The sequence below is a fragment of the Mustelus asterias genome, chromosome 1, assembly GCF_964213995.1.
Source record: "Mustelus asterias chromosome 1, sMusAst1.hap1.1, whole genome shotgun sequence".
In the NCBI taxonomy this organism is placed as follows: domain Eukaryota; kingdom Metazoa; phylum Chordata; class Chondrichthyes; order Carcharhiniformes; family Triakidae; genus Mustelus; species Mustelus asterias.
Window position 1 is genome coordinate 184,012,833 of NC_135801.1, and position 19,383 is coordinate 184,032,215.

Below are 19,383 nucleotides of genomic sequence, written 5' to 3' on the forward strand. Positions count from 1 at the left end.
AGAGTATGCTTATTAGTTATTAAACCCAAGAAAACAGAATAAGGACACAATCGCACACATGCACAGATATCAGAAGTATGAAAGTTAGCGTCCAATAAAATGTTGAAAGAATATATGATTATGTCTTTCACTTGTCTGTGGCACAGATTGTTGAACTTTGTGGCTGTCTGAAGGTAGGTGGTGTGGTGAACCATAGATGGTTACCACTATGGGTACTTGTACATATGTTACTCTTGTTACTGTTGGGGTTAGGGTTTGGGTGTTCCACCTGTTATTATTGTTTATGTGGTACACTCCGTTCGGCTCCGCCTTCTTACAGGAGTATAAAGGTCACTGCTACTTCCTAGTAGCCCTTAGTCTGGGATAATATTGTTAAGTAGTGTGCTCCAATCCTGTTGTGAATAAAAGCCTTTATTCCCGGGTAAGTCCTAGCCTCCCGTGTGAATCAATCGCGCATCAGGTGGTTTCCTGTAGATTTCGGGACCTGACTTTTTTCAGGTCTAGACTCTGTCGAAGATACTCTTTTAGATAAATGTGAGGTGATGCATTTTGATAGATCGAATCGGGGCAAGACTTACTCAGTTGATGGTAGGGTGTTGGGGAGAGTTATAAAACAAAGAAATCTAGGGATACTGGTTCATAGCTCCTTGAAAGTGGAGTCACAGGTGGACAGAGTGGTGAAGAAGGCATTCAGCATGCTTGGTTTCATTGGTCAGAATATTGAATACAGGAGTTGGGACGTCTCGTTGAAGTTGTACAAGACATTGGTAAGGCCACACTTGGAATACTGTGTACAGTTCTGGTCACCCTATTTTAGAAAGGGTATTATTAAACTAGAAAGAGTGCAGAAAAGATTTACTAGGATGTTACTTGGACTTGATGGTTTGAGCTATAAGGAGAGGCTGGATAGACTGGGACTATTTTCCCTGGAACGTAGGAGGCTTAGGGGTGATCTTATAGAGATCCAAAAAATAATGAGGGGCATAGATAAGGTAGACAGTCAACATTTTATCCGAAATATAGGGGAGTCTAAAACAAGAGGGTTTTAAGGTGTGAGGGGAGAGATACAAAAGGGTCCAGTGGGGCAATTTTTTCACACAGACGGTGGCGAGTGTCTGGAATGAGCTGCCAGAAGCAGTGGGAGAGGCAGGTACAATTTTGTCTTTTGAAAAGCATTTAGAAAGTTACATGGGTAAGATGGGTATAGAGGGATATGGGCCAAATGCGGGCAATTGGGACTAGCTTAGTGGTAAAAACTGGGTGGCATGGACAAGTTGGGCTGAAGAACCTGTTTCCATGCTGTAAACCTTTATGACTTGATGGCTCTACTCATTTAACTTCCAGAGAAAGAGAAGGAGAGAAAGAGGGTGAGAGAGAAAGAGAGAGAGAGAGATCTTTCCTGCTTTTTTCTAGCAGTGGTTTTAGGTGATTGTCATTTTATATCCCCCCTCTTGTTCTTTCTACTGATTCTGCTTGGAAGAACTAGTTTTTAAACTCCTGTCTGTATATTCCCAGATGGGAAATTTAGTAGCATGTTTTGCATTCATTGTTGTAGACCGAATAGTCACACTTTTTGTTCTTTTCGTCTCTGAAACCCTTGACTCAATTGAAAATATAAATCAACAGGCGATGGGGCTAGTTTGTCCTCCACCAGGGGTTTTGAAGATCTGTGAGCATCTGATCAACGTCCAATACTTTGCACCTTCAATGCAATGACTGTGGCGACTAGGGGATTTTCACAGTAATTTCATTGCAGTGTTAATTTAAGCCTACTTGTGACACTAACAAATAAAAACTTTATTTGGCCAATTGTTAATTTCACACTGAGTTTTCTTAGATTGTGTTAGCCAAAGGTATTAAGGGATAGGGGATAATAGCAGGTGATAAAAGCAAAATACTGCGGTTGTTGGAATCTGAAACAAAAACAGAAAATGCTGGAAAATCTCAGCAGGCAAACCCCAACTCAAACTGGGTGAACAGCACCTCATCTTCCGATTGGGCATTTTATAGCCTTCCAAACTGAGCATTGAGTTCAACAACTTCAGAGCACAAACTCTCCCCTCCACCTTCACCCCATTTCCATTTATTTTATTCTGTTTCTTCTTTTCATCTCATTCATCCATTTTTATCATCCTTCCTTCTCTCTTCCATTTTCCACTTCTCCATACCTGTTCTCCATCTTGCACCCCCCCCCCACCCCCCCCACCCCCCGCCCCCAAACACACACACACACACACACAGGCCAACTGCCTTAACCATCTGTACCTGTTCTGCCATTCACACATTCTGATCTCTTAATGCATATTTTTAGTACCTTTTCAGCCTTCTTCATCATCATTTACATCCCCTTTGTCCAATAACAGCCCCACCGCACCCTCATAGTATAAGTCTTTTCTGATTTTCTTTGTCCTCTGCTCTGACGAAGGGTCATCCAGACTCGAAGCATTGGTTCTATTCTCTCTCCATAGATAGAGTCATCGTCATAGTCATAGAGGTTTACAGCATGGAAACAGGCCCTTCGGCCCAACTTGTCCATGCTGCCCTTTATTTTACAACAAAGCTAGGCCCAATTGCCCGCATTTGGCTTATATCCCTCTATACCCATCTTACCCATGTAACCGTCCAAATGCTTTTTAAGAGACAAAATTGTACCCACCTCTACTACTACCTCTGGCAGCTTGTTCCAGACACTCACCACCCTCTGTGTGAAAAAATTGCCCCTCTGGACCCTCTTCCCTCTCACCTTAAACCCTTTAGTTTTAGACTCCCTCACCTTTGGGAAAAGATGTTGACTATCTAGCTGATCTGTGTTCCTCATTATTTTATAGACCTCTATGAGATCATCTCTAAGTCTCCTATGCTCCAAGAAAAAAAGTCCCAGTCTATCCAACCTCTCCTTATAACTCAAACCATCAAGTCCCAGTAGCATCCTAGTAAGTCTTTTTACAGATGCTGTCAGACCTGCTGAGATTTTCCAGCATGTTCTGTTTTTGTGGTTGCTAATAGCAGGTGTATGGAATTAGGCCTTGGATCAGCCATAATCTCATGGAAGAGTGGTGGAACAGGTTGGAGGGGTTAAATGGTCTCCTCAAGTTCCTATGTTTCCATTCCCCGCTTAAAAGTTGTATTGGTTTATATGTGGTTTGGGTTAGAATAAACCTCAGTGAAAATGGAACAATGCCGTGCTAGTGTTCCTCATTTCCCAGTTGCTAAACAATACACATCTATGGGGAGAGATACTAGAAGACCTTGTCTCTCACGACTTGAATAGTAGAGGCAATACCATATGGGGTGACTCAGACTGCCGATTTGCCATGGAGCTGCTTTTCACTCCGATCATCGCCCAATGTTTGCCCCCAATGCCTGCTCAGCGAGAGAACAGCAAGAAAAAGGACTTCAAGAGGGTGGGGTCTAAATCTCTGCCACTGATGGAGGGGTGCAGAGGGAGGGAATGGAGGCAAAGGTTGAAGCAGTGAAGAGGTGAGGCTGGCATTAAGAGCTGGAGGGATTTCCTGGCCAGGAATTTGTAACAAAATAAGGGGCAGAATTTGCAGATGTTTGGCTGAGCATCAACTCGGGTGGAATAAGCGGTGTGTAGCTTGCCTACTGCACTGTGGTCTTTTGAATTTGATTTATTATTGTCACATCTATTGGTATACAGTGAAAAGTATTGTTTCTTGCGCGTTATACAGACAAAGCATACTGTTCATAGAGAAGGAAAGGAGAGAATGCAGAATGCAGTGTTACAGTCATAAGAACATAAGAACATAAGAAATAGGAGCAGGAGTAGGCCATCTAGCCCCTCGAGCCTGCCCCGCCATTCAATAAGATCATGGCTGATCTGACGTGGATCAGTACCACTTACCCGCCTGATCCCCATAACCCTTAATTCCCTTACCGCTCAGGAATCCATCCATCCGCGCTTTAAACATATTCAGCGAGGTAGCCTCCACCACCTCAGTGGGCAGAGAATTCCAGAGATTCACCACCCTCTGGGAGAAGAAGTTCCTCCTCAACTCTGTCTTAAACCGACCCCCCTTTATTTTGAGGCTGTGTCCTCTAGTTTTAACTTCCTTACTAAGTGGAAAGAATCTCTCCGCCTCCACCCTATCCAGCCCCCGCATTATCTTATAAGTCTCCATAAGATCCCCCCTCATCCTTCTAAACTCCAACGAGTACAAACCCAATCTCCTCAGCCTCTCCTCATAATCCAAACCCCTCATCTCCGGTATCAACCTGGTGTAGCTAGGGTGTAGAGAAAGATCAACTTAATGCAAGGTCGGTCCATTCAAAAGTCTGACAGCAGCAGAGAAGAAGCTGTTCTTGAGTCAGTTGGTACCTGTCCTCAGACTTTTGTATCTTTTTCCCGACGGAAGATGGTGGAAAAGAGAATGTCTGGGGTGCATGGAGTCTTTGATTATGCCAGCTGCTTTTCTGAGGCAACGGGAAGAGTAGATAGTGTCTTAGTCACAGAAAAAACCAAGAGGTGGGTCCCGCAACATCAGGCAAGTGGGGGAGAGGAGAGGGGCTCTTAATGACCCTACTCCACCAGAGACTTCGGTGGAAGGGGGCAAATTCTCCACAGGTTTGCACAAATGAAGATGATTGTGCTGGTTGGAGGTCAATGACCTCGCTGCAAGGCATCACTGCAGGAGTTCCTCAAGGTAGTCCTGGGCCCAACCATCTTCAGCAGCTTCATCAATGACTCTCATTCCACCCTAAGGTCAGAAGCGGGGATATTCGCTGATGATTGAATAATGTTCAACACCATTCAAGACTCCGCAGCAAGACCTTGACAATATCCAGGCAAGTAACATTTGCACCATACAAGTCATTGGAGAGGCCGCACTTGGAGTATTGTGTACAGTTTTAGTCACCCTGTTATAAGAAAGACATTGATAAACTGGTAAGAGTGCAAAGAAGATTTATGAGGATGTTGCCAGGACTCGGGAGCCTGAGTTATAGGGAGTGGTTGACCAGGCTAGGACTTTATTCTTTGCAACATAGGAGAATAGGGGGGTGACATTATTGAGGTGTATATGATCATGAGGGGCATAGATAAGATGAACGCACATACTCTTTTTCCCAGGGTAGGGGAATTGAGAACTACAGGGCACAGGTTTAAGGTGAGAGGGGAAAGATTTAAAAGGGACCTGAGGGGCAACTTCTTCACGCAGAGGGTGGTGCGTATATGGAATGAGCTGCCAGAGAAAGTGGTTCAATAGCAACATTTAAAAAGCATTTGGATAAGTACATGGATGGGAAAGGATTGGAGGGATATGGGCCAAATGTGGGTATTTGAACTAGCTGGGAAGGCACCATGGTCAGCATGGACTGGTTGGGCCAAAGGGCCTGTTTCCATGCTGTATTGCTCTATAACCAATGACTCCCCAAAGTCTGTCCACCATCTACAAGGCACAAGTCAGGAGTGTGATGGAATACTCTCCACTTGCCTGGATGGGTGCAGCTCCAAGAACACTCAAAAAGCTTAATACCATCCAAAGAACAAAGAACAAAGAACAATACAGCACAGGAACAGGCCCTTCGGCCCTCCAAGCCCGCGCTGCTCCCTGGTCCAAACTAGACCATTCTTTTGTATCCCTCCATTCCCACTCCGTTCATATGGCTGTCTAGATGAGTCTTAAACGTTCCCAGTGTATCCACCTCCACCACCTTGCCTGGCAGCGCATTCCAGGCCCCCACCACCCTCTGTGAAAAATACGTCGTTCTGAAATCTGTGTTAAACTTCCCCCCCCTTCACCTTGAACCTATGACCCCTCGTGAACGTCACCACCGACCTGGGAAAAAGCTTCCCACCGTTCACCCTATCTATGCCTTTCATAATTTTATACACCTCTATTAAGTCTCCCCTCATCCTCCGTCTTTCCAGGGAGAACAACCCCAGTTTACCCAATCTCTCCTCATAACTCAGCCCCTCCATACCAGGCAACATCCTGGTAAACCTCCTCTGTACTCTCTCCAAAGCCTCCACGTCCTTCTGGTAGTGTGGCGACCAGAACTGGACGCAGTATTCCAAATGCGGCCGAACCAACGTTCTATACATCTGCAACATCAGACCCCAACTTTTATACTCTATGCCCCGTCCTATAAAGGCAAGCATGCCATATGCCTTCTTCACCACCTTCTCCACCTGTGACGTCACTTTCAAGGATCTGTGGACTTGCACACCCAGGTCCCTCTGCGTATCTACACCCTTTATGGTTCTTCCATTTATCGTGTAGCTCCTCCCTACATTATTTCTACCAAAATGCATCACTTCGCATTTATCTGGATTGACCTCCATAGGCCATTCCTTGCCCAAATTTCCAGCCTATCTATATCCTTCTGTAGCTTCTGACAATGTTCCTCACTATCTGCAAGTCCTGCCAATTTTGTGTCGTCCGCAAACTTACTGATCACCCCAGTTACACCTTCTTCCAGATAGTTTATATAAATCACAAACAGTAGAGGTCCCAATACAGAGCTCTGCGGAACACCACTAGTCACAGGCCTCCAGCCGGAAAAAGACCCTTCCACTACCACCTTCTGTGGTCTTCTATGACCAAGCCAGTTCTCCACCCATCTAGCCACCTCCCCCTTTATCCCATGAGATCCAACCTTTTTCACCAGCCTACCATGAGGGACTTTGTCAAACGCTTTACTAAAGTCCATATAGACGACATCCACGGCCCTTCCCTCATCGACCATTTTGGTCACTTCTTCAAAAAACTCCACCAGGTTAGTGAGGCATGACTTCCCTCTCACAAAACCATGCTGACTATCGTTAATGAGTTTATTCCTTTCTAAATGCGCATACATCCTATCTCTAAGAATCTTCTCCAACAACTTCCCCACCACGGATGTCAAGCTCACCGGCCTATAATTACCCGGGTTATCCTTCCTACCCTTCTTAAATAACGGGACCACATTAGAACATAGAACATAGAACATAGAACATTACAGCGCAGAACAGGCCCTTCGGCCCACGATGTTGCACCGACCAGTTAAAAAAAAAACTGTGACCCTCCAACCTAAACCAATTTCTTTTCGTCCATGAACCTATCTACGGATCTCTTAAACGCCCCCAAACTAGGTGCATTTACTACTGATGCTGGCAGGGCATTCCAATCCCTCACCACCCTCTGGGTAAAGAACCTACCCCTGACATCGGTTCTATAACTACCCCCCCTCAATTTAAAGCCATGCCCCCTCGTGCTGGATTTCTCCATCAGAGGAAAAAGGCTATCACTATCCACCCTATCTAAACCTCTAATCATCTTATATGTTTCAATAAGATCCCCTCTTAGCCGCCGCCTTTCCAGCGAAAACAATCCCAAATCCCTCAGCTATCCTCCAATCCTCTGGGACCTCACCTGCGTCCAGTGACGAGACAAAGATTTGCGTCAGAGGCCCAGCGATTTCATCTCTCGTCTCCCTGAGCAGCCTTGGATAGATTCCATCAGGCCCTGGGGATTTGTCAGTCACAAATCCAGACCCTGCTTGATTGCTACCCCTTCCACAAACCTTCAGTCACCCCACCACAGTGGCAGCCACATGTACCATCTACAAGATCCACTGCAGAAACACACCAAGGCTCCTTAGGCAGCATCTTCCAAACCCATGACCAGTACCATCTAGAAGGACAAGGGCAGCAGATACCTGAGAACACCACTACCTGGTGGTTCTCCTCCAAGTCATTCACCATCCTGACTTGGAAATATATCAGCGTTCTTTCACTGTCACTGAGTCAAAATCCTGGAATTCCCCCACACACACACACATATGCACACACATGCACACACTCACACTCACATACACACACATACACATACATGCATACACACACACATATGCACACACATGCACACACATTCACATACACTCACACACACACCCACTTACACACACACATGCACACATGCACATACTCATGGACACACACTCGGACTTAGAAACACCACGTGGACTGCAGCAGTTCAAGAAAGAAGCTCAACACCATTTTCTCAAGGGTAATTAAGGACGGGATGTGATGTGTATATCGCTGGCCAAGCCGGCAATATACACATCCCATAAATTAAGAAATAACAACAACCATGCACGTATACTCACACACACGCACACATATACATGCACACACTCACATGCTCATAAATATACACTCAAACACAGATACACATACCTACAGGTACACACAGACACACACACACACATTTACACTCAAACAGACGCATATACACTCAAATACATATATCCATATACTCACAAACACACACCAACACACACAAACATATGCACGCAAACACACAGACACAATTCACAAACATGTGGGGTGAATTTTCCCTTTCTGCCCACCATGAGAATGGGAGTGGGTGAGCGGCGGACAATGGAAAGGTCCGTTGACCTTGAGCAGGATTTTCTGGTTTCGGGGTGAGCGCGGCTGGAAAATCCCGCCCATCTGCCCATACACTCAAACACATATATACACACACTCACAGGCATACTCACACACACATATACACTCAAAAACCTACAGACACATGTATACACTCAAACACACACACACACACACGCACACATACAGACACAAACACACATACACACTCAAACATTCACATATACATACATGCTCACACACACAGGTGCACACACACATATATGTATACACTCAAACACACATGTACACACATACACTCAAACACAGACACACATTCACACACATAGCCTCACACATGTATATATACACACACACATATACACTCAAACACACAGACACACACTTACGCACAGACTTACACAGACATGTATACACATACTCACATACACACGCTCACATACACACGCTCACATACACACGCTCACATACACACACTCACATACACACACTCACATACACACAAATATACCTCCTAAAACAGATAGCCGGACTGTTGAATGGTTCTGGTTTAACATCAATATAACTGGAAGAGACAACATGACCGTTTCTGAAGAAAATTCCATATCCAAACTTAATAGAAATTTCACATTTGAATCAAAATACATTACAGAAACTGACAATTGAGCAGAATAGATCTCCAAGCAGTCAGACTGGGCTGAGTTTTAGTTTTGTAAAGTTAATGAGCATTTAATCGATTTTTTTTTTAGAAAATTTGAGTTGAAAAGGCTTTGTTATCTCTCCTTGTGCTTTATGCATTTAGTGTCCTTTCTCTGAAACCTGTAAAACTCTGGAGCTCTTTAATTTCCTCAAGTATCATCGGATCCGAAGGTGAATATAACTAAATATGGGCATAATTTCCTGGTTTTTCTCATTGTCATCCCTATTCTTTTCAGCCTTGGTATGTTTCCACAGTATCGAACCACACAGCAGGAAAGGAGGCCATTTGGCCCACTGTGTTTATGTTGTTTCTTTGGAAGAGCTTTCCAATTGGTCAAAATCAAATTACTGTGGATGCTGGAATCTGAAACCAAAAGAGAAAATGCTGGAAAATCTCAGCAGATCTGGCAGCTTTGATAATGGATCATCTGGACTCGAAACATCAGCTCTTTTCTCTCCTTACAGATGCTGCCAGACCTGCTGAGATTTTCCAGAATTTTCTCTTTTGCTCTCCAATTGGTCTTTTCCTGCAGACCAACAAATGGTTTTCTTTTCCAAGGAGATTTCAACTTTTCCTTTGGAGGGGTGGAGTAGCTGGGGAATGATTCAAGTGTCGAGGCCTGATAATGAGATTCTAATTTATCCTGAATGTCAGGAACCCTCTTACATCACAGGCGGGTGGCGGGGGCAATCGCAGCAAGACTTTCCGCCAAAGTAAAATGTGATATTTGGGCCTCGCGCAAGATTTTCCGTCCCCTCCCCCCCACCATCGCCAAACCTGCCCACAAAGAATGGGAGCAGAAAATCCTGGCCATAGGCTCAAATCTTCTGGTATCCGGATTGCTGGAGATGGGATGTAAGTTAATGCTCATTAGAACCCGATGGAAGTCTTGACGCACACACAAACATTCATGTACATTTCCTAAGAAGTTTAAACTTCGAATGGGCTTATCTGTGGTACCAGGGACTCTTCAAAAATGGCTCTGACCCTGGACTCGGTGTCAGACACTTAGACCATAAGATATAGGAGCAGAATTAGGCCACTTGTCCCATCGAGTCGGCTCCGCCATTCAATCATGGCTAGTATTTTTCTCATCCCCATTCTCCTGCCTTCTCCTGTAACCCTTTGATCCCCTTATTGATCAAGAACCTATCTATCTCTGTCTTAAAGACACTCAATGGCCTGGCCTCCACAGCCCTCTGTGACAATGAGTTCCACAGATTCAGTGGGATTCAGTGGGACTAGGCAAAAAATGGTTTGCCACAGACAAGAAGGGCCAAAAGGCTTGTTTCTGAGCTGTAATTTTCTATGGTTTCTATGGTTTCTATCACCCTCTGGCTGAAGAAATTCCTCCTCATCTCAGTTTTAAAAGAACGTCCCTTCACTCTGAGGTTGTGCCCTTGAGTTCTCGTCTCTGCCGCTAGTGGAAACATCCTCTCCACGTCCACTCTATCTAGGCTTCTCAGTACTCTGTAAGTTTCAATTAGATTCCCTCCTCATCCTTCTAAACTCCATCGAGTGTAGGCCAGACTCCTCAACTGTTCCTCATACGACGAAAACTTCATTCCTGGGATCATTCTTGTGAACCTCCTCTGGACCCCCTCCAAGGCCAGATATGTGGGACTTACCTGCAGGAAGTTATCCCCTCCCACCTAACCAGACCACACACTCCCAACCCCAAACACCACCCCCCCGACCCGATCCAACCCACCTCCTCCAACCACCCTCTGACCTGGCCAAACCCTGACCACCGCACCTGACCTGACTTCTCACACACTCACTCAACTGTTCATCAACCCACACTCATTCATGAAAATACTCGATCCTTTAAAGACTTGCCTGACTACTGCAGCTATTGTCATATAAAGGGGGCACGTCCTCTCCTTCTGCCAACTCTCCTGCACTTGGCAGCCTTCAGTGAGGATGGATGCTCTGGTCCATTTCCTCTTCAGCTGGCATTGGAAATCCCGATTGAAAATGGGCAGTATCATCAGGTCAGAGAAAACCTGATGAGCCCAGCGCAATGCCAAGCTTGGAGGATTTGGTTCAAAGACAAATTGATGGAATGGGCAGGCAAGTGGCAGATGGAATGTTAATGCAGAGAAGTGTGAAGTGATTCAATTTAGTCGGAAGAAAATGGAGAGACAATAAAGAACAACAAGAAGGCTTACAAAACCAGCTTAAAGTCCAACAGATTTATTTGGAATCATGAGCTTTCAGAGCACTGCCCCTTCATCAGGTGAGTCACCAGAAAGCTCGTGATTCCAAATGAACCTGTTGGACTTTAACCTGGTGTTGTGAGGCTTCTTACTGTGCCCACCCCAGTCCAATGCTGGCATCTCCACATCAATATAAAACAAAGGATATAAATCTTAAGGGAGTGCAGAAGCAGAGGGACCTGAAGTGCGTGAATCATTGGAGGTGGCAGGTCAGGTTGAGAGCACAGTTAATAAAGCACACAGTATCATGGGCTTTACAAATTAAGGGTGTAGAGCACAAAAGCAAGGAAACCATGCTGAACCTGGATAAAATGCTGAATTAGTCCCCACTGGAGCATTGTGCCCAGCACTGAGATTATTTTAAATATGGAGGGGGTGAGAGAATCATAGAATCATACAATGCAGAAGAGGCCCTTCGGCCCAGCGAGTCTGCACTGGCACCTGAACGCTCTCCTAGCCCAACTCAGGTAGACAAGGTGGGCAAGAAGGCATGCTGGCCTTCATTGGTCAGGGCATTGAGTACAGGGATTGGAAAATCATGTTGCAGTTGTATAAAGCTTTGGTTAGGCAGCATTTGGAGTATTGTGTACAATTCCGGTCACCACACTACTGGAAGGATGTTGATGCATTGGAAAATAAAAGAGATTTACCAGGATGTTGCCTGGTTTGGAGGATATGGACTATGAAGAAAGGTCGAACAATCTTTGATTGTTTTCACTGGAGTGTCGGAGGATGAGGGGGGACCTAATAGAGGTTTACAAGACTATGACAGGCTTGGATAGAGTGGATAGTCCGAGTCTTTTTCCCAGGGTCAATGGGTCAATTACTCAGGGGCATAGGTTGTGAGTGAGAGGGGGAAAGTTTAAAAGGGATGGAAGGGGCAAGTTTTTCACACAGAGGAAGGTGAATGCCTGGAACCCGCTGCCGGAGGAGGTGATGGAAGTAGATTCTGTAACAACGTTCAAGAGGCTTCTGGATAGATACATGAATAGGCAGGGAATAGAGGGATATGGACCACATAGAGGCAAGAAAATATTAGATTATAGAGGCATCTGTGTTGACACAGACTTGGTGGGCCGAAGGGCCTATTCCTGTGCTGTACTGTTCTTTCTAATTCCATTTACCAGCACTTGGACCATAGCCTTGAGAGAGAGAATGTTTAATGAAGGAATTTGAGAACCTCCACAGCTGAAGGAAAGCTAGTGGTGTCAGGTCAGAGAAAACTTTATGGGCACAACATTGTGTCCAGCATCGCAATTGAGTGGAAAATCTGGGCCATAGACTAATTGATGGAATGGGCAGGCGAGGGGCAGCTGGAATTTAAAGCAGAGAGTGTGAAGTGTTCAATCAGGAAGAACGTGGAGAGACACTGTAAAACAAGGGGCACAATTCTAAAGAGGGTGCAGCAGCAGAAGGGTCCCGGATCAAAAGACAATTCTGATGAGAGGTCAGAATTAATGATGTTCAGAGAGCTCAGAAGGTTGTAGGACTGGCAGAGGCTATAGTTCCTGCAGAGATTGTTTCATTCTTTCATGGGATGTGGGCATTGTTGGCTGGGTCAGCATTTATTGCCCATGTCTAATTGCCCTTAAGGGGGTATTTTAACAGTCAACCACATTACTGTGTGTCTGGAGCCACATATAGAAAGGAGGTTTCCTTCCCTGAAGGACATTATAGAATCAGAGAATCATACAGTGCAGAAGAGGCCCTTCGACCCATTATGTCCGCACAGACACATTAGAAACACCTGAACTCCCACCTAATCCTATAGCCCTGAATTTTAGGATATACCAAGTGTTGTTGTTCAGGTCAGAAACTCCAAAGTGTTTTATGGAGCTCGACTGGTTCATAAGTTTTGCATGTTGAATTTGGCTAGGATAAACATGATATGTTTCACTTCAGATATGATTCAAATGACCCACCAGGGAGCTTTTATCAAATAAAGTTTATTTAAGAATATAGTTAACATGTATGGAAAGAATCATAGAATCCTGCAATGCAGAAGGAGGCCATTTGACCACAATCCCATCCAGGCCCTATCCCCATAACCCCATGCATTTACCCTAGCTAGTCCCCCTGACACTAAGGGGCAATTTTAGCACAGCCAATCCACCTAGCCCACACATCTTTGGATTGTGGGAGGAAACCAGAGCTCCACACAGACAGTGACTCAAGCCGGGAATTGAACCTGGGTCCCTGGCACTGTGAGGCAGCAGTGCTAAGAACTGTGCCACCGTGCCGGTCATAAAAGTTATTGCTAAAGAAAATTAGCAATAACTTTTATCAATTACAAACAAAAGCAAAACAGCCACAATAATGTATAACCCTTAACAAATATATCAAAAATGTTCCAATCAAACCAATCCCATTAACAAACCCCTTTAAACAAGTTCAACACAGCAAAGTCTGATGCTCATGTGATGCCAGGATTGAGTCCTTTGGTTGGGTAATTAAAAACTCTCAGTCATGTAAGTTCGAGTGGTCCTCTTGACACACCCAGAACAGTTTGAAGTCAGAACAGCTTCCCAGAACCCCAGGTAGTCTCTGGTCAAGCCACCAACAGCAGATTCTCCCCTTCCAAAAGGCAAGACCTTGTTTCCAGATAACCAGCAGAATTTCCAAATAAAATTTCCAGGGAGCGAGAGAAACACCTCTTTTCAGCTTGCTGACCCTTCTAAAACCCAACTCCACCTGCAGCCAAACAGAAAATGAAACCTTAAACTTATTGGAAAGGAACAAAAAACTGTCCAAAAACACATGACCATCCTCCTAACAATGCAGGACCATAAAACAACCCAGAGTTAAAATAAACAGACCCCATTTGAGCTATTGAAGCAGCAATAAAAGCAACTTGACAACAAATGACATCAGCTGAGGCTGTGAGTTAAAAAAACACTAAAGCTGTGAGAGCTGCAGAGATCATGATTTTAAAAAAACTTTCTTAAAGGTACACTAACATTACACAGTGTCCATCCAGGTACTTTATAAAGGATGTGAGGCAAACCTCCTCTACAACCCGCCCAGGCTGCGCATTCCAGACCACCACCACCCTCTGAGTAAGGATGTTTTTACTCACATCCCCCCTAAATCTCCTGCCCCTCATCTTGAACCTATATCACTTCATGACTCACCCTTCAACTAAGGGGAACAGCTGCTCCTTAATCACTCTGTCCATGTCACTCATAATCTTGTACACCTCGATCAGGTCACCCCTCAGTCTTCTCTGCTCCAACGAAAACAACCCAAACCTACGCAGCCTCTCTTTATAACTTAAATGTTCCATCCCAGGCAACATCCTGGTGAATCTCCTCTGCACCCCGTCCAGTGCAATCCTATAATGTGGCGACCAGAACTGCACACAGTGCTCTAGCCGTGGCCTCACCAAAGTTTTATACAACTCCAACATGACTTCCCTGCTTTTGTAATCCATGCCTCAATTGATAAAGGCATGTGTCCCATATGTCTTTCTCACAACCCTACTAACATGCGCCTCCGCTTTCAGAGATCTGTGGACAAGCACACCAAGGTCCCTTTGTTCCACAGAACTTCCGAGTGTCCTGTCATTCATTGAATACTTTCTTGTCAAATTACTCCTTCCAAAGTGTATCACCTCACATTTTTCAGGATTAAATTCCATCTGCCACTTATCTGCTCCTTTGATCATTTCATCTATATCTCCTTGTAGCCCAAGACACTCTGCCTCATTGTTAACCACCCATTCAATCTTTGTGTCATCCGCAAACTTACTAATCCTACCATCCACATAGTCATCCATGCCATTTATATAATGATGAATAATAGGGGACCCAATACTGATCCTTGTGGTGCGCCACTGGACACTGGCTTCCAGTCACTAAAGCAGCCTTCTGTCGTCATCCTCTGTCTCCTACAACTGAGCCAATTTTGAATCCACTTTATCAAATTGCCCTGTATCCCATGTGCATCTACCTTCTTTACAAGTCTCCCATGTAGGACCTTGTCAAAGGCTTTGCTGAAATCCATATAAACTATATCAACTGCACTACCCTCATCTACACAGCTGATCGCTTCCTCAAAATATTCAATCAAATTTATTAGGCATGACCTTCCTCTGACGAAGCCATGCTGACTATCCCTGACCAAGCTTTGCCTCTCCAAGTGGAGATAGATGCTCTCCTTCAGAAGTTTCTCTAATAGTTTCGCTACCACTGACGTGAGACTCACTGGCCTGTAGTTCCTTGGTTTATCTCTACAATCCTTCTTCAATAGTTTCATGGTCACCATTAAGTTTTTTAAAAATTCCAGATTTCTTTTTAAATCCATTCAAATTTCAGCATCTGCTGTGGTGGAATTTGAACCTGGGTCCCCAGAACATTACCTTGAGTCTCTGGAATACTAGTCCAGTGATAATATCACTACACCACTGGGTTATAGGGCTGCAGGAGGTTACAGAGGTTGGGAAGTGGTTGCCGGGGTGAAGGTTGGTACAGACATCTCAGAAGGCTGTTGAGATGGAAAAGGTTACATATATCAGAGTGCGAGATGTTGCAGACCTAAGCAAAGAACAAGGAAAAGTACAGCCCAGGAACAGGCCCTTCGGCCCTCCAAGCCCGTGCCGATCATGGTGCCCTAACTAAACGAAAAAAAAACCTTCTGTCCTTCCTCGGTCCGTATCCCTCTATTCCCTCTCTATTCATGCACCCATCCAGATGCCTCTTAATTGTTGCTAATGTGCCTGCTTCCACCACCTCTTCTGACAGTGCGTTCCAGGCATCCACCACTCTCTGTATGAAAAACTTCACCCCCACATGTCCCTTAAACTTTCCCCCTCTCACCTTGAACCTGTGCCCTCTTGCAATTGACACTTCCACCCTAGGAAAAAGCCTCTGACTATCCACCCTATCTGTGCCTCTCATAATTTTGTGGACCTCATAGAATCCCTACAGTGCAGAAGGAGGCCATTCGGCCCATCGAGTCTGCACCGACAACAATCCCACCCAGGCCCTACCCCCACAACTCCACATATTTACCCCGCTAATCCCTCAAACCTACACACCCTGGGACACTATGGGCAATTTAGCATGGCCAAGGCACCTAACCCGTACATCTTTGGACTGTGGGAGGAAACCGGAGCACTCGGATGAAACACACGCAGACACGGGGAGGATGTGCAAACTCCACACAGACAGTGACCCGAGGCCGGAATTGAACCCAGGTCCCTGGAGCTCTGAGGCAGCTGTGCTAACCACTGTGCCACCGTGCCACCCTCTATCAGGTCTCCCATTGGCCTCTGAGATGTAGGTGGTAGGGCTGGGAATGGCTCATGAGTTTTGAAAAGTATGGAAAACGGAGATGGAGCTTCATCGGCAAATTATACCTCCTGCAGCGAATCGCTCTCTCTGGTTGTAGTGCTTCGTTCAGCTGGGATTTGCCTGCAGCTGCTGGAGGCTGAGATTACCACATGGGGTGGGGTAGGGGTGGGAGGTTAATTGAATGTTTGGAGTTGTCAACTAAACAACTGGAAATAAATGCGTGTGAACATCCTCGGGTGAATTCTGCTGAAGCTGCACTCGGAAAATGGCTGACCCTCTGGAGGTTGAGCGGTGCAGCAATTAATTCTGATAGCTGGCAGTGGACGTTTCTCTCTCCCCCTGGCGTGTCTGTCTCGGGCTAGCTCAAGCAGAACTGGAGGCAGCACACGCTCACATCTCACTAAGGGACATTTCTGGATGCCTTACAGAGAGGGAAATGCACAAAGGTAAAAATACCAATCAGTAGATGTTGGTAGGAGGTAGGAAAACTGTGTAGAAGCATAGAATCCCTACAAGCAGAGCTAGGCAACACGGCCCATCGGGTTTGTTTTTCAACTTTTTAATGTTATTTATTAGTGTCACAACTAGGTTTACATTAACACTGCAATGAAGTTACTGTTAAATCCCCCTTGCCACCACACTCCAGTGCCTGTTTGGTTACACTGAGGAAGAATTTAGCATGGCCAATGCACCTAACCGGCACATCTCTCGGACTGTGGGAGGAAACCGGAGCACCCGGAGGAAACCCATGCAGACGGGGGGAGAATGTGCAGACTCCGCACAATCACCCAAGCTCGGAATCAAACCTAGGTCCCTGGCGCTGTGAGGCAGCAGTGCTAATCACTGTGCCACTGTGCCACCTCCCGCTGCACCCACTCTCTGACAGAGTACCCTATCCAGGCGCTATCACTGTAACCCCAAATATTTCCCCCACCAGTTCCCCTAACTCAGTGAGTCTAACATTAGTGGTAGGGAATTTATTGGAAAAAAATTCTGAATGACGCAATTCATCTCCACTTGGAGAGGCAAGGATTAATCAAGGATAGCCAGCATGGCTTTGTCAGGGGGAGCTCACGTGTAACAAATTTGATTTAATTTTTTGAGGAGGTGACTAGCTGAGGGCAGTGCCGCTGATGCAGTCTACATGAAGGTCAGTAAGGCTTTTGACAAGGTCCTGTATGGGAGACTGGTCAAGAGGGTAAGCCCATGGGATCCAGGGTAATTTGGCAAATTGGATCCAAAATTGGCTTAGTGACAGGAGGCAGAGGGTGATGGTCAAAGGTTGTTTTTGTGACTGGAAGCCTGTGTCCCGTGGTGTACTGCAGGGAGTGGTGCTGGGTCCATTGCTGTTTGTAGTGTACATTAATGATCTGGACAGGAATATGGGGGGGTATGATCAGTAAATTCGCAGATGACACGAAAATTGGTGGTGTGGTAAATAGCGCAGAGGAAAGCCTTAGATTACAGGATGATATATATGGACAGAACAGCGGCAAATGGAATTTAACCCTGAAAAGTGAAAATTCTGGGAGGACTAACAAGACAAGGGAATGCACCATGAGCGGTAGAATGTGAGGAAGTACAGAGGACCAGAGGGACCTTGAGGTGCATGTATATACATCCCTGAAGGCAGCAGGGTAGGTAGATAAGTGGTTAAGGAGGCATACGGGTTACTTGCCTTTATTAGCTAAAGCATAGAATATAAGAGCGAGGGGTTATGATGGAGCTGTATGAAATGCTCGTTAGGCCACAGCTGGAGTACTGTGTGTGGTTTTGGTCGCCACAATATAGGAAGGATGTGATTGCACTGGAAAGGGTGCAGAGGAGATTCACCAGGATGCTGCCTGGGCTGGAGTGTTTCAGCTATGAAGAGAGGCTGGTTGGGCTGGGGTTGTTTTCCTTAGAGCAGAGAAGGCTGAGGGATCCTGATTGAGGTGTACACAATTACAAGGGACATAGATAGGGTAGATAGGAAGAAACATTTCCCCTTGGTAGAGGGTCTATAACCAGGGGGTATAGATTTAAGGTGAGGGGTAGGAGATTTAGAGCGGATTTGAGGAAAATCTTTTTCACCCAGAGGGTTGTGGGAATTTGGAACTTACTGCCTGAAAGCGTGGTAGGGGTTGGAACCATCACAACATTTAAGAAACATTTAGATGGGCACTTCAAATGCCTTAGCATACAAGGCTGTGGACTAAATACTGAAAAATTGAATTAGAATAGATAGGCACTCGATAGCCAACACAAACCAATGGGTCAAAGGGCCTCTTTTTGTTCTGTGCTGTGCTGTTCTGTGCTGTAAAACTCAACGGATTTCATGATAGATAAGGGTGAGGTGCTGCATTTTGGAAAGTCAAACCAGAGTAGGACTTGTACAGTGAATGGTAGGGCCCTGGGGAGTGTTGAGGAACAGAGGGACTGAGGAGTACAAGTACATCGTTCATTTGAAAGTAGCGTCACAGGCAGACAGGGTGATGAAGGAGGCATTTAGCACACTGGCCTTCATCAGTCATGCATTGAGTATGAGAGTTGGGGCATTATGTTGCAGTTATATAAGTCATTGGTGAGGCCACACTTGGAATATTGTGTACAATTTTGGTCACCCTGCTATAGGAAAGACATTGATAAACTGGGAAGAGTGCAGAGAAGATTTATGAGGATGTTGCCAGGACTGGTGGGCCTGAGTTATAGGCAGCGGTTGGCCAAGCTTTATTCCTTGGAATGTAGGGGAATGAGGTTTGACATTATTGAGGTGTATAAAATCATGAGGGGTACAGATAG